Consider the following 17,293-nt stretch of genomic DNA (forward strand, 5'->3'; position numbering starts at 1 on the left):
TAGTGGTGTTCGCCCTCAAGATTTGGCGTCACTATCTATATGGGGTTCGGTGTACGATATACACGGACCATAAGAGCCTGAAGTATTTGATGGATCAGCCCAACCTAAATATGCGGCAGAGGAGGTGGTTAGATGTGGTTAAGGATTATGATTGTGAGATCCTGTACCATCCGGGCAAGGCTAATATGGTAGCCGACGCCCTGAGTCGCAGGGCGGAGAGCGCCCCGTTGCAAGGTGTATGTTTGCGTTTGACCGTGATGGCTCCGGTGTTGGACACCATTCGTGGAGCACAGGCTGAGGCCATGAACTCGGAGAACCAGAAGAGGGAGCGAGTTATAGGGTTGATATCGGAGTTCGTTACCGATGGTCGGGGGCTTATGACATTTCAGGGGTGGATTTGGGTACCGTTTGTGGGAGGGACGCATACCATTTTGCCGGAAGAGGCTCATCGGTCGAAATTCTCGATCCATCCTGGGGCCACTAAGATGTATTTGGATCTGAGGAGGGAGTATTGGTGGCCCTGTATGAAGAGGGGTGTTGCGTGGTTTGTTGAGAGGTGCTTAACCTGCCATAGGGTTAAGGCCGAGCACCAGAGGCCGCATGGTATGTTGCAACCGTTAGAGGTTCCCGAATGGAAGTGGGAACAGATTACCATGGATTTTATCACCAAATTACCAAGGACTGCTAGGGGAGTCGATGCAATTTGGGTAATTGTGGACAGGTTGACGAAGAGTGCCCACTTCCTTGCTATTAGTGAGAGCTCCTCTGTAGAGAAGTTAGCAGAGATGTACGTGAGGGAAGTGGTATCTCGGCATGGGGTGCCGATCTCGATTGTCTCAGACCGGGATGTACGTTTCACTTCCAGATTCTAGAAGAAGTTTCATGAGGAGCTGGGTACTAGGCTGCATTTTAGTACCGCATATCACCCCCAGACGGACGGACAGAGTGAGCGGACGATTCAGACGCTCGAGGACATGCTCCGGGCATGTGTGTTGGATTTCGGGGGGAGTTGGGATACGTACTTGCCCTTGGCAGAGTTTTCTTATAACAATAGACATCATTCGAGCATTGGTATGCCACCCTTTGAGCTGTTGTATGGGAGGAGGTGTCGGACCCCCATTTGCTGGGGAGAGGTCGGACAGCGTGTTATGGGCAGTACTAAGATCGTACTTCAGACGACAGAGCAGATCCAGCAGGTCAGACAGAGGTTGTTGACCGCTAAGAGTCGTCAGAAGAGTTATGCGGACAGACGCCGGTCCGAGCTTGAGTTTCAGGTCGGCGACTTTGTGCTCCAGAAGGTCTCTCCTTGGAAAGGAGTGATTCGATTCAGGAAGAGGGGCAAGTTGGGGCCCCAATATATTGGTCCATTTCGGGTGGTCGCGAGGGTAGGCAGGGTAGCCTATCGTTTGGAGTTGCCAGTAGAGTTGGGGCAGATTCACGACACTTTGCATGTGTCGCAATTGCGGAAGTGTATAGCCGATGAGTTGGCAGTGGTTCCATTAGAGGAAATTCAGGTGGATGCGATCCTGAATTATGTTGAGAGACCAGTAGCAATCAGAGATCGGAAAATCAAGGTTCTGAGGAACAAGGAGGTACCCTTGGTTTTGGTTCAGTGGCAACATCGGAAGGGGTCCGAGATGACTTGGCAGCCGGAACGTGAGATGCGCGATCAGCATCCTGAGCTATTTGCAGAGCGAGACTTCGAAGGCGAAGTCTAGTTCTAGTGGGGGAGAATTGTAACAGCTCGGATTCCCAGGTATTATTCATTTCTATATTTTTGGTATTTGCGAGGAGACTCGGCGAGTTGGAGCTCAAACTCGCCGAGTAGGATCGCGGTTTGGACGCGGGTTCGCATCTGGACTCGGCGAGTCCATGCTGTTTAATGAAACCCTAATTCCCCGGGTTTGGAGCCTATTTAAGGGCACTTATAGCCTCCCATTGCGGCTACCAGTCCCTTGAGAGAATCCTAAGAGAGCAAATTCGTTTTGGGAGAGAGGAAGTCACTTTTGAGCCTTTATATTCCTTATTTAGCAAGAAGAAGGTGGCAAGAGCAAGGAGGAGGTGAGATTCCAGCAGATCCAGAGTCAAGAGGCTTCATTTTGAGGTAATGGTTCGAATCTCCTTCAGTTTTAGGGTTTATCTTTAGAGTTAGGGTTTTATAACCCTTTTTGAGAGTGATTCTGTGAAGCAAATGGTCCCTCTTCGAATTTGTGCCTTGGATCTGGACTCAAAGAGGTCCAGAGACCTTAACCCTTGGAGCTTTTGGGGTATTATGGAGTCATTGGACCTAGGTGGTTATTTGTGGGACCAAATCTCCTTTTGATGCCTTGTGGGGGTCATACAAGCATCAAGCCTCGAACTTTACGTGACATTCATGCTTAGGAAGGCCAGATCTATGGTTTGGGAAAGCAGATCTTACCTCAGGAGGTCAATAGGGTTTGTGCATGGCATGAACTCGTAGAGTTGTTCTTGAGACTCGGCGAGTAGGGCTGGTGTTTCACGTAAAGTGTTCAGCGAGTAGACTCGCCGGGTTGGGGGATGACCCAGTGAGTCAAGGAGAGTCATTATGGGGCTGAGTCAAACCGGAACTCGCCGAGTTGTTCTTGAGACTCGGCGAGTTGAGTCGTGGTTGCCCCGCGATTCATGCCAGGTGGAACTCGTCGAGCTAGGGAGGTACTCGATGTGCCAAGAGAGGATCTGAGGGAGTCAGTGAACGCGTATAGACTCGTCGAGTCCGGTCAAAGTTGACCGTTGACCAGAGTTGACCAGTGTTGACTTGATAGGGTTAGTCAACCTTAGTTGTAAAAGTGTTAATTAGAGATATATTGTATTATAGGAGGATTATAGCTCGGGGGATCGAGCATGAGTGATTTCAGGGATTAGCGAGTTCTCAAGATTCGCGAGGTGAGTCTTCTCACTATACTTTACCTTGAGTAGGTAACTAGAGTTATGTGATTCAGTGTTTGTATGTTATATATGTGTTATGTGTTGCACTGCATTATTCTATGTGATTTATGTTGTGCATGTTACAGAGTTAGAACCTGAGGGTTCACAGAGTTTGGGTGCACGGACCCACAGAGTTATAGCCTCGAGTGGCTAATATGTGTTATATGTGGTATTTTGGGGAACTCACTAAGCTTTGTGCTTACAGTGTTTGGTGTTATTTGTTTCAGGTACTAGTGACGACCGTGGGAAGGCGCCGGCTTGATCAGTACACACTCACGGGATTTTATGTTTATGAGATCTTGGGATTTTTGTATGACTTGGATTGAATTTCAAACATGGGTGTTTTTACGAATATTAAGTGAATTGTGTTTTTATAAAATTCGAAATTTTTTTTTGAAATTTACGGTGTTACACGACGCTTCACCAACATCGTCATAAAAAGCAAGATAAAACCAAGAAGTTGTCATCCATTTTGTCTCGTCAAATGATGGTTCTAGCTAGCAACCATAGAAGAGGGTGTCAACCCATATAGATCTATACACATTCTTTTCTCACAAAGGATTAACGGTTATTACAGAGGAATTCACTAAGTTGGTGTTCTTAGTTTTTGATGAACGGGAAAAACTCCCACAACAATCCTATGTTTAGTTACTATTCAATAATTGTTTATGTTTTGAAACTTGTTTACAAATCAATACCGTTTCCTACCAGAAGTTTGATAGTACCCCGACTGTAAGTGATTTTAACCAAATCGTTTCTGATTATATAAATAACTAGACTTTATGATCATTTTGTGTATAACCCCTATTATTCATTATTACATCACTTTTATGTCCTAAACATGTAAAATGTATATAATAAGAAATCTTTGTTCACATTGCTTTAAACATGTAAAGGTGCTCATAAGTTTATATGAAATGTTTAAACTCAAAATCAAAAGTTTGTGTGACATATATATATATATATATATATATATATATATATATATATATATATATATATATGAATATAATTTGGATTAAAAGTCTATATATACAAGAAATATTCATCACTACATATATGTGACATCAAATATATATTGTAACGCCCACGGATCCGGGCTAGTCAATTTAGAGACAATAAGCATCAAAAATGAGTTTTTGATGGAAGATTATTTAGAAGGATTAATCTTAAACAAGGTTTAGTATATGTTACAAGGGCTTCGTACATATAAAGAATGCCGAAATCCGAGTTATAACGAAACCGAAGTTTTTCGGCAAAACCGGCATGGCGCCGGGAGACGTAAATAGTGAATTTATGATAGATGACTTTTTAGCCTTAGTGATCTAAACAAAAGTCATAGAATATGTTAAAATGAGAGTGTCCATATAAATAACACCCAAATCTGACTTCGCATGAGAAAGTTACGATTTTTCTAAGATTTAGCAAAACAGTGTATAGCCCGGAAATTCGAATTTTAGATCAGTCGATTTTCAACCAAAATAATCTAAACGATAAATGAAGATATCATTAACAGGAGTTAAACGATAAAAAAGAGAGTCGAAAACGGAGCTCGTATGCAAAAGATATGGACAAAGCTTAGTCTCTACTCTTCTAGCGCGGCAAATTCGATACAGTTTTGTAAGTCTGAGATAGAATGAAAATTATCCAATGGTGTCTAAATGAAGGTTGTAGTACTCATAAATACCAACACATGGATATAAATAACGTCAAAATGGAGCTCGTATGCGAAAGATATGGACGAAGCTTAGTCTCTACTTTTCGAGCGCGGTGAATTCGAATACAGTTTTGTAAATCTGAGATACAATGAGAATTAGTCGACGGCGTCTAAATGAAAGTTGTAGTACTCGTAAATACCAACACGTGGATATAAATAATGTAGAAAAAGGAGGTCGTACACAGAAGATATGGACGAAGCTTAGGGGCTACTCTACGATAAAATCCCTATAAATAAAGGATGAATCCTTCATATTTTGTTTACACCATAAGCCTCTCTTTCTCTCTCTAACTTCTCTCTAGCCTCCTTAAACCCCTCCCAAGTCTAGGGAACCTCCCTAGCATGAGAAGGAAGCCCCGGAGCGCCCGACGGCTCATAGAAGAAAAGCTTTCGGGTCGGAAATGCTGCTCCAGTGAAGCCCATTTTTTAATAAAAACCCGCTGTTTTGTCGAAGGAAATTGTTTTAAGAGTAAAAAAGCGTTGTCTGAGTTCAGAATCACCACCTTACCAAGTGAGTGCATAGTCCCTTTCATCTTACACATAGATATGATGTATTTTAATATAAATTGTATGCTATGTGTGCATATTGTCTGAGTACTTGATGTCTATGCTGGATTAACGATATTTTTATACATGTTTTAAATAATTTAAACTGTATATGTATTTTATATCTACAAAATATGTTTGGTAAAACATGGGTAGATGAAATAGTTGTTGTGTGATAACACGATGAAAGACATTAATGTTGACAGTGATCCAATCATCTAGTGGAGTATAGATGACGACCACAGACTATACTAGATAGTCCAGTGGAACGCTAACAGAATCGCAACCTGTATGTGTTTTTGAACTAGGTGCTCATTAGATATTTTTGAACTGAGTGTGTTCACTAGGTATTTTTGAACTGAGTATGTTCACTATGTATTTTTGAACTGAGTGTGTTCACTAGATATTTTTGAACTAAGTGTGTTCACTAGGTATTTTTGAACTGAGTGTGTTCACTAGGTATTTTGAACTGAGTGTGTTCACTAGGTATTTTTGAACTAAGTGTGTTCACTAGTTATTTTTGAACTAAGTGTTTACCAGATGTTTTGGACTATGGGTTCACCATTTGTAATCTATAAACCTTGGTAACGATGGACTTCGTGCCAATTCCTTAGGATGATCCTTAGGAATAAATGAACGATGAATAGTTGACTCTTAGGGTAGATCCTTAAGAGTAAAGAAGATAATGAGGATGGGTAATTGGGTTGATTAGTTGTTTGAATATTTAAACATAATAATTATATTATTGTGGGTTGAAAACCCTATGTAATCACCAGGTTTCCTAACCTGACCCACTCAATTTATTTATATCACAGGTGTTGATATGAAATCACATTATACTGAGAGATTAAGGAGATATAAATCACTAGTGATAATAAATGTAAGTCCTATTTATGTTTATGTTTCTGTATTGACGATGACATCCCAAATGTTTTAAAATGAATAAAAATACTTTTCTTCGGAAATACCTTGATAACGTATTTATCATGATTTATTGGGAACAAATTCCGCAACATTTTTATTAAAATAGTTACTCTGATTTTTATAAAGCATACTATGATTTTTATAAAGCATAAACAAAAAAAATGGTCTTTCTTGGCCGTGAAAATGGGGATGTCACACACAAACACACACACACACACACACACACACACACACACACACATATATATATATATATATATATATATATATATATATATATATATATATAAACTTATGTAGTCATATTTTAAGTTTAGACCATTATTTATGTGTAACCTCCCCCATAAATGTTTAAAATACTAAAAGGGGCCGTAGAAACTCACTTTTGTCGTGCAAGGGTATTTGGTTCGAGATGGTCAAGATAGTTCCGGTTCCTCCAAGGCTTGTGATGGAATGGTCTTTTGGAACTCTTAACATGTACAATTATGGATTATTAAGTTTCGATATTACATACTTTTGTTCAAAATAACCAATGTTGGCCATTTTAATAATGAAATACATAAGTAAAAGAGATTGATCTTTTTAGGTTTATTGTTACTTGAAAATAGCTTTTTCTAGGGCTGTTGGATTCTCGAAAAATGGCAGCAAGAAATGAGCTTTTTAGCTATTGTAGGTTGCTCAAAAATTAGCCATTATTTGGAGTGGTTTTGTTCTCTAAAACTCACAAAAACAAGAGGTTTTTGGGCCTCGTTTGGTAACTTAAAAACATAGGTGTATATGGATGTTGGGTTCTATAAAAAGCTAGAAAAACAAGAACTTTTTAGGTGTAGAAAGTCACTCGAAAAATCTCTTTATTGAGTTGTTTAGATCTTGAAAATTCAGCAATAACACAAGATAAAGAAAAGTTTAGGGGCTGTTTTGGTGACTTCAAACACAGCAGCACCATGAGATATGTCCAAGGGTATAGGGTTAAAAATATGGACTGAAAGAAGAAGAAGTATGCTGAAATGAGAGATGGAAATCGAGGGGCAGCGACTCCTTCTTACTCTCGGTCCTGATGGGTTTCGAAGGGGGGTAAAAGGGGATGAAAATGGTGGTGTTTGAGAGTAATCCCATAGTATATTTTCTCCAAACTTGAAGTAAGGAAATAAGAGGAGGGTGGTATCGAGTTTGTAGGAAGGAAAGAATGAGGAAGGTGTCGCCATATCTCCTCTAGATATTACATCATTAGGTGGATTTTCTAGATCTTATCTAGTTGATGTTTAAGTGGTTTAGTTATCATCTATTTAGAATAAATAAAGATTTATGAGAGAAGGAAGGGCAATGAAATGAAGGATGAGACGGCAAACATTGCATGTGCATGGAATGAGTATGTAGGTAGTAGATATTTGAAGATCTTGTAGCCACTTACCTGGGAATGTTTTTAAAATATATAACTAACTTATATTCTATATGAAATGTGACCTTATATTCCATGTGGCTTTTTCATGTTTGTAATACCCTCCATGCTTGTCATTTCTCATTTTTATACACATTTTAAAGATAAGGTTATTAGTTATAAAATAGCAACATAGATTATTAATCTATAATACATGTATTTGTCCATTTTTTAAGGTTTATACTAGTATGTATAATTCATGAGTGTTAAAGTATTTCTAATTACTTTATATATATATATATATATATATATATATATATATATATATATATATATATCCAATTTTATATTTTCATAAAATAATTGTTAGATATATAGCCCAATACATAATTATGTATACCTAAGTGTTTTGTAAAACTATTTCTTATATTCTATCATCTTTGTTCATAAACAACTTAATTCGATCACTTACCATTTTGTAAAAACATCCGTTGATGATATTGAACATAATTTTTCTAAATAAATTCACGAGGTCAAAGTTTTCCCTTAATCGCAGTCATATAAATAAAGCAATTTGAAAAACCTTTTTTTATTCAATGTTTTCACGGAACCAGTTCTAGTTTAGGATAATTTATTATAAATATAGACTATGTTTTTAGACGAAATCTTAGATCATGACATTTTTCTCAAGTTATTATTTAAATTGAAACAACTTCTTTTAGAATTTTAAGATAATACAACATTCATTATTTATTATTAATATAGATTATCATACAAAACTCTATATTCTTGCCAATTGTTACATCAGCCACCAAAATTGTTATAGGAGATTACGCAAAGCAATAAGCAATGTTGATGTACTACAGTTACCAAAGATAAATGAAGGTACATCTGTAAAGATTGATGTGATTTCTAAACCTATGTATGCATCCCCGAACAGACAGTTCAAAAGGATATGTGTGTATTTAGGACCTTTAAAGAAAGGGTTTAAGGCATGGTTGAGAGATTCTTTAGGGCTAGATGGATCCTTCATGTAAGGACCTTTCCTAGCTCAAATACTAACTATAGTTGGAGTTGATTCCAACAATGGAATCTACCCATTGGCAAATTATGTTGTGTGAATGAAACCACTTATATGTAAATACAATACTCTAGTTTATAACTAGAGTATAGTGAAAAGTAACCAACAATGACTCAACTTGATGTAGATGGTAGTCCATAAACTGCTAAACCCTTGAGCTTTAAGTTCATAACCAATATGAACATAAAGAGCGCATGAAGATGCAAGTATTCTTAAAGAAAAGAAGAACAAAATGGAGAAAGTAACCTCCTCCAATGAGGTTACGGTTTTGAGTAGCTAGGATGAATCAACCAACTCAAGAATGGAACCCTTAAATTTATATTGACTTAAAGTGAAGTCTTTAACCATTAGGTCCTTCCACTTTAGACAAGCATGTCCCTAAAGCAACTTGTCCCCCATGGATACACCATGCTTCATTTCTTTTGATTAAACAAATTGGAAATTCATTCCTCTTTATCTCTAACTCATTTTCGGCCATTATGGAGAAAAACAGAAGAAGAAATTTATATTTTATAAACTCAAAGTTTATATGATACAAACTTTGCCTTTTGCTAAAAGACAAAAAGCTTGCCAAGTCCAAAATGTTATACATGACTTATCAAGTCATACATTATGAAATAATATGTTATATTACTTGTTAATGAAAATTATTAATTCCATGAAATAAATAATTCCCAATTTAATTATAAGAGCTTATTGAATATTTATTAAAATCAATTTGTAATAAATAATCAATTATATCAAGTTGTTGTTAGTGTGACCCATTAGTATCATATGTTAATTAGCAATATCACTTTAATATGACTCTTGAGCATACTAGGCCTTTCAATCTCCCACTTGCGCAAGGCTCATATTGGACTGATATAGACAGTGGTGAACATCTAGCAACATTTCACCGCCCCCAAAAACATACGACTTTGTGGCATTCTACCAATTCCCAATTCCCAAGAAGCTCAAAGCTATAATTGGTGTATAAGGTAAGTTTATCAGTTATCTCTTTGCTACAGACATGATGTTGAACATGAGATATGGATCGCGATCAATGTCATTAGTTTTTTCAACTTTTGGTAAGGTGCCTTAGATGTCTAACTCTCAACTCATAAGAGGAAAAAATCTCATCTTGACTACGTAAGCCTCTTGCATAGTTTACACCATACCTGAAAATGGATTTTATAACTGCCCGATTAAGGAACAACATTTGACCATATCAAATCATAATACTCCTTACACTAAAGTCCCACTATGTATCTCAGGTGTTAAGGATACAAAGATAGTACCTTTTAATCAAGTATCATTCATGATAGCGATCCATGAGATGATCTTGATGCAGTTCACTTCAATACTAGTTCTATGACAAGTACCTATGAAACTTGGTTACAACCACTTGCCTACATTCATTCAGTGAGACTCAACCAATCCAATTCTTATTAGTCTTACTTCATAATTACTCCCATAATTATAACTGACTATGGACTTTTAGAATAATAACATTATTCATGGATTAAACATGTTAATATAGAACACAACAAGTATAAATGTGATGACTATATCCCAATATATCATAACATTATATAATAGTTGTTGTTATAATGTTCCAGTATCCAAATACTAAATCCAAATCAAAACCCATTTCTAGAATAATAAAGCCTTATAGCTGAAGTGTGACCATTCATACTAAGCTCAATAGAATGGCTTTATCAATGGATCTGACAAAATTTAATTTTTGTGAATTCTGTGAATACTATCATCTCCATACTTAACTTTACTCTAAGTATAGTTAAATATCTTGGACAATATGATTGGTGTTCTTTCGTGACATAGAGTCTCTTAGCTTGATTAAGTGAACTCTCGAAGTCACAAAGATTTCTATGTGATCCTTGAAAGGCAGAAATCAACATAGTTTTTCAATGATCCCATTCATCCAAACATATTTGAATTCAACTACTAAAGTAGTGTATTCTCAATTTCGTAGTAGGTTGTGTCATTATGTTTTTCTCCGACCTCATTCCAACAAGACTTACCCTTCATTCCATAATGAAGTCAAACTCCAATTATAATTTATAATTATTTATATCTATTTAGAAATTAACATCTTGTGTAGCTTTTTCCATAAAGACCCTTTCTAAACTGATTGTCTCATATGCATTCTCTTAGTTCTTCTACAGTACTCTTAGAATGCTCTCTTAGTCATCGAGTGACTTAACCATGTATTAAATTAGTATCCTATGTCATGTTTATAACATGATCAAATATCATGTCCTAATATGGTGTAAATGATGAATTAATTTTCCAAGCAAATAGAATATAAATAATTTCTTCTAGTTCAAGTCTATGAGCTATGTACTTTTAATATTCATTTTAGAAACACTTTTCGAGTCAAGGTGAAAACGACCTTGCTTAGTCAGAATGTGATTTCAAATTATTAAGTATGTCTCATTCATACAATATTAGGAACTTCACTATGCTCCCACTAGTTCTTAGTAAGCACACATGTTCTATTTATTCTGATACAAAAACACACTTTGTGGTTTTACATAAAACTATGATTATAGCATTTAGATGTTTGATTTATATCCACAAGTGAATCTCAAGCTCTAAAATTTTTGTTTATGATAACATGGATTAAGAGAACCTCCAGGCTAATCTATACAGATATCTTCAAGTAGATGTCTATTAGAAAAAACAGTCTTTCTTGAAATTTATTTTCTATATATCATATTAATAATATGAATTTATAGTAAATAATATCCTTATTGATCTAATCATAGTTTCTTGTGAAAAAGGTTTGATCACAATCAATGTCACGAGTATGATGAGGATCATAGTCAATGACATTAGTATGAGAAAATCCTTTACTACAAGTCTTGACTTTTAATGTGTATGGTTATCCATGTAATTTATTCTTTCTAGAAGAATTATTTACTCCTTCTAGCCTTGCCATAGGGATAAATTTTAATCAAGCCCATACTTGGTTCTCATACACATATTACATCTCATGTTTATGACTCTAAGTTATTTATCAGATTCGAGATCTAACATAACATCTTGGTATTTGATGGATTTTCTAGAAACCATAAAATAAAAGCTCATCAATGAGAGATTCCACATTTCTCAAGTCATAGATGATTTCTACCATTAATACGAACAATTTGTGTTTGTGAATAGCTATTATTCAAGTTTAACAATCCTTATTAAGGCTAGTGTCAACTCTTACTACATAAGGTTATAGCTCTTGTACTGCTTCAAGTTCCATGTACCCCCCCCCCCACTTGCTTTGTCATTAGAAGTGTGCTTTATACTAACTTAGCTTTCACAAGAATAAAAGAACCTATTCTTGGTGGGTTTGCATATAACAATCTAAGCCATATTTAGAGTATTATATATAGAAATATGTATTTGGTATATTTTGGGTTTAGAAGCTTTAGTCTAACATGGACTTCAAATCCATAAAACATTAAGTAAGATGATGATGGAGCCCTTCCATACTAAATCTTATAAAGTGTTTAATCTACTTATTAGTTGGTATTTGTATTTAAGATACAATTAATAGTGATTGAATTATTATCCCAAAAAGACTAAAGGAGGTTATTTCTACCGATTAGAAAGTAAATCATACCAAGTAAGATTTAATTCATCCTTTATTAACATTAAGGCCTTAGATGGTTCTTACCGGTTTGTATCTCAACTTTTGAAACTTTTAAAAAAGATTTCATAATTATGCTTTACCACATAAAATATAATTAAAACTACTATAGTTGTAAATAAAGTTGATTTTGTATCTTGTGCTTAATCCCAGACATTCATTAGAAAGGAAGTCATACACCAAAGTGTATAGTTCCTTAATTATTTACTCTACAGTTTAGTGAAAATATCATTAGGAATCCTTTACATATAAATAAGGTTCACATATGTCAAATAAACCACATTATTTTCCTTCAAATATACCTTTCTTGAAGTTGGAATATGTGAATGCCATTTATATAATAAAGATAACATTGTCAAAGACGAGTTTGATTTAAAACAAGTTTAAGTCAAAAGTGTTTGCATATAGAACTTAATTTAGTTATAAAATGTTCATATTTACTTTGAAATTATATTAATAGATTTAGTCTCATAAATAAAAGTTAATCATTTCAGGATATGAATATTATCGTTATGAAAAACGATTAAGTAAATTATCAAACATTTGAATAAAATAAATGATACATAAATTTAGACATGCGAAATTAAAGCATACATTGTTCCAAAACAAATATTGTTTTACATTACAAGTATTTTATGTTCTAAGCATAAATAAACTAAACTCTGAGAGTGTAGTTCCAACTTAGCTGTGCTTAGCTGGTTACTCTACAATAAATATATGCAATTCCTTTACAAATATTAGATTAACATTTAAGTACCAAGTACCTAAGTGTTACATGAAAAGTATGAGGTCTATCTAGAAGATACAAGAAGTACTAGTCTCTTCCAGACTTTCTTTCCAAATAAGAGGAGTAAATCCACTTCTAGTGTCCAGTTTCTTCACAAAAGAAACAAGATTCATCTATGTGGGCTTTAGTAGATATCTTGGGCTTAAAGGTGTTCAGTCCATAAAACATGGGCCTCTTAGATCACACTAGGTGACTCTTTTAGACTTACATTATTCTAATGTTTAAACTAGCTTCAAATAAAATATCATTAAATTTATTGGAATATTGCTTAACCTGTTATATCATCTGATATATGTTTAAATTATCCAAGACTTCCTAGAAGTCATGAATAACTATTCCTAGTTTTATGTTAGAAGCATCTTTGGCATCACAGTGATGCCTTTACTAGGTTTCAAGTTTACTGTTTAAAGCAAATAGTTTAGGACTAGGACCTTTAAGAGTATATAATTTCATATCTCTCACAAGATTGTCTCTTAAGACATGAACTCATTCATTGAAGTTGTATCTATTGAATGTTATTGTTTCATTAAGTCATTAAAGAAAATGACAATTCATGATAATGATAATGGATTATTTAACTACAAAATTTTAACAAAATTCATTTAGTATTTTCAATATTAAATCTTTAATAATTAATACCCTTTTAGTTTCCAAAAACATTAGTTATGTAATTTGACGCAATTCAATCTTAATAACCGATATTAATTTTGAATGCATTTGAACCTTTTATATCTTTAATAAAACTTCACTTTATTACTTATATATTTGGAGTTTATATAAGTTAAAAAAATCATCATTTTAAAACTTATAATGGAGTATTTCAAAATTTGTCGTTATTAACGATTTTATAAAACCGGGTTTTATTTTTAAAATAATAACTTGTTACATCTTATATCCAATTTTGAAAACCCAAACTCCATGTGATATTTATTTTGTTCAAAATTATTTTAGCATGTGAAAAACTAATTTATCAACCACACATAATAATTGCATAAACAACACAGACATGCATAAAAAGATATGTGAATAAACATAGCCAACTAATAACATTTTTTGTGAGCCAACACAAAAGATGTCAAATCTATTCCTAAAGGGAGCTTTAAGGGGACCAAAAATCTTCTTGTAATGATGTTGTAGAAGCTCCCACTTGAGTAACACCAATTGTTTGCCAAAGATATGAAGAACTTCTTTAAGGAAAAATCTACTGCATTCATGACGCTTTCTAGAAAGTGTCATCTTTCTGTTGAGCACATGTTAGAACATGTGTAGCATTCATGACGCTTTCTAGAAAGTGTCATCTTTCTGCCCAGCACATGACGAACTCGAAAATTGCCTTTTGTCTTCAAAAAATGGCTCCAACTTCATTTCTTGTTACATCTTTGTACAAATAAATTATTTCTAAAAACTAATGTATTACTTTACTAAAATAAACAAGAAAAACTAATTGAATTAACCATCAATTTCAAAGTAAAAATAAAAAATCAACAACAAAATTTTTAAAAAAAGAAAACATCATTCAACAGAATATAAAGAACATATATTGAGATCGAGAGAGCACAAAGAATAGAACAAATAATAGAACAAATCAATAGAACACGGAGGCCATGTGGAATAGTGGGGAGGTGTATGCAACAAAGACGAGAATGTTGGACAGCGAATGGAAGATGGAGAAGATGAGACGAACCATGGAAGAAAAGAAAAATAGAAGGTTGAAGTTGAAGGGGGTTGGGGTGGGGGTGGGGGTGTGGGTGTGGGATTAGACAGAGGCACATCAATTCTTCATGTTTTTTTTAAGAAAAAGTCGAGAATTGCTTTAGTTAAATTTTCATTTCCTATCTTTTCTCTATATAAAATAGAGAGTGAAAAGGGTGGAATAAGAATCAAAATTTTATCTCATTTCTCTACTCTTCACGGTAAACAAACAAGGGATATCGAAATGATTTCATTTCTCAGTTTCTATTTCTCTCTACCAAACACAGCCTAATTATTATTATGTTAATAAACTACTAGATAGGAAAATTTCAAACATGGTATTGAATAACCATTGTGAGGTGTTCAATAGCAAACTTGTAAATGGGAGAGACAAACCATCATTAGCTATTTGGAGTTTATTAGAGAATACTTTATGAAGAGAGTGTGCAATGTGATGAATGTGTTAAACAAGTCTGGTGTTAAAAGAGTGGGTAGGTCCACTAACTCCTACCGATACTAGGATCTTGGAGTCAAACACAACACTTACTAGCCAATATCAAGCAAGATGGAATAAGGGTCATAAGTATCAGGTTAAAGGACCATGGAATGATCAACATGTGGTGGACTTGGGGCAAAGGGATTGTAGTTGTAGAAAGTGGGAGTTAACTGGAATTCCATGAAAGCATGCAATTGCAACCCTTAATGAAATGGCAGACAATGGTGAAAATGTGGGAGAACTATACATCTATGTGTATAAGGTGTACACATGGAAATAAATGTACTCTTTCAAGGTGGAGCCTATCAAAGGTAGAGTCGTGTGGCATAAAAGTGACTGCCCAACAACTCTTGTCCCTCCACATCACCACAAAGTAATAGGCATGCCATAAAAGAAAAGGAGGATTACAAAAGATGAAAGGAGTCAAAGTTACCAATGGAAGAGCCAGTCTCACAATGTAACAACCTGACATCCTAAAATCAATAAGAGTCAAAAACTACATTTCAATTCTTGTGTATGCATATCCTCTATTGCCTTAAGGGCATGCTTATAAACCAATAACTAAATGTAGTTTAAGTTCCAAGTTGAATTATGATATTATAATCTAACATAAGTTGATAGACTAAGGTTTAAACCATAATTATCACCCCCATATATGTGTTTTCGGATTCTAGAGTTCTAGAACACATGGTTTACGGTCCAAGAAATTAAAACAAAAGGGTTTACAGATTTGGAATATAGATCAAGAGGTTTTAGGGTTTGGAAATGACACCAAATGGTGTTTTTGGATTCTTTATGGCCAAAAACCCATCCTTGGAAAAGACTTGGGCAAAAACCCTTTTTCCCCCTTTGACTCAAATCCGAAAACTCTTCTCCCTTGTTGACTTTAGGGGCGAAAACTCATTAAGGATCGAAAACCCAAAGCCATGGCCCATTTATGAACCGTAAGCACTCCCTATACATAAGTGTTTTGTTGAAAACACAATTCATTTCTCCACATTTCATCCGAAAACACCCCCAAAATTCTCTCAAATATCATCCGTGAACTCTCTCAATCATCAAGAATTTTACCCAGATTCCTTCAAATCTTCAAATTCCTATCAAGAACATCCAAACCCACCTTCAAATCTTCATAATATCCCCCAAGAACATCAAGATCCAACTGAAAACACATTTACCCAACCGAAAACTCCATTTTGTCTACCAAAAACCCATTTCAACATTTCAAACAATTCCAAATAATTATTGTAAGTGTTGTTTAACACTTTAATTATTATTTTCAACATTATTTGATTCATTATTTAAATTAATATCTTATTAATTTAAATACAACGTCAAATATAATTATTTTAGGATAACATTATTCGCACGTACGCTAATCCGAGGATCGTCTCTACAACTCGCTATTCAAAATAACGAACATTTGATGTGAGTTCATACCCCCTATATTTTCAATGTTTTTAATCTTTTTAGGTGGGATACAAGTAAAACACAAGAACTTTTGAGTTTTATACAAATATTTTTAAACAGTTTTTAAAACCTTTGCAATTAATTCAAACCGAGTATTCTTTGCATTTCATAAAAATATTCTTATATTTTTAACCCTTTTGTAACATGTCGAGCATAAGGTTATTTTTACTTTCATACAATTAGATTGCAAATGTTTTCAGTACATTACAGTTAAACTATAATTGGTATAGTTTGGAAATCACTACACTATTTTACTAAGTACAATACATAGAACCTGAACATTTATTCAAACTATAATAGGTATAGTTTAGGAAACACTACTCTAATACATTGGTACAAGTATACACTACTAAAATAATTATTTAAATATAATTATTTTACACTACAAAGTACCTTAATACAAGGCAATACATATAGTTTCTAGTACAAGTGAACACTACAACACTACACGTAAACTAGTCAATACAGGGTACTTTAATTGTGTCCATCAGGGTACATAACTAAATCTTATACAGTATAAGCAGAGTCTCCTGGAGGGAGAGCGTGAGATTTGTTTATAGATCTATATGGGACTAACAATCCCATACCTGAACTACTAGCTACAGTTAGGCCG

The sequence above is a fragment of the Lactuca sativa genome, chromosome 4 (genome assembly GCF_002870075.4).
Source record: "Lactuca sativa cultivar Salinas chromosome 4, Lsat_Salinas_v11, whole genome shotgun sequence".
In the NCBI taxonomy this organism is placed as follows: domain Eukaryota; kingdom Viridiplantae; phylum Streptophyta; class Magnoliopsida; order Asterales; family Asteraceae; genus Lactuca; species Lactuca sativa.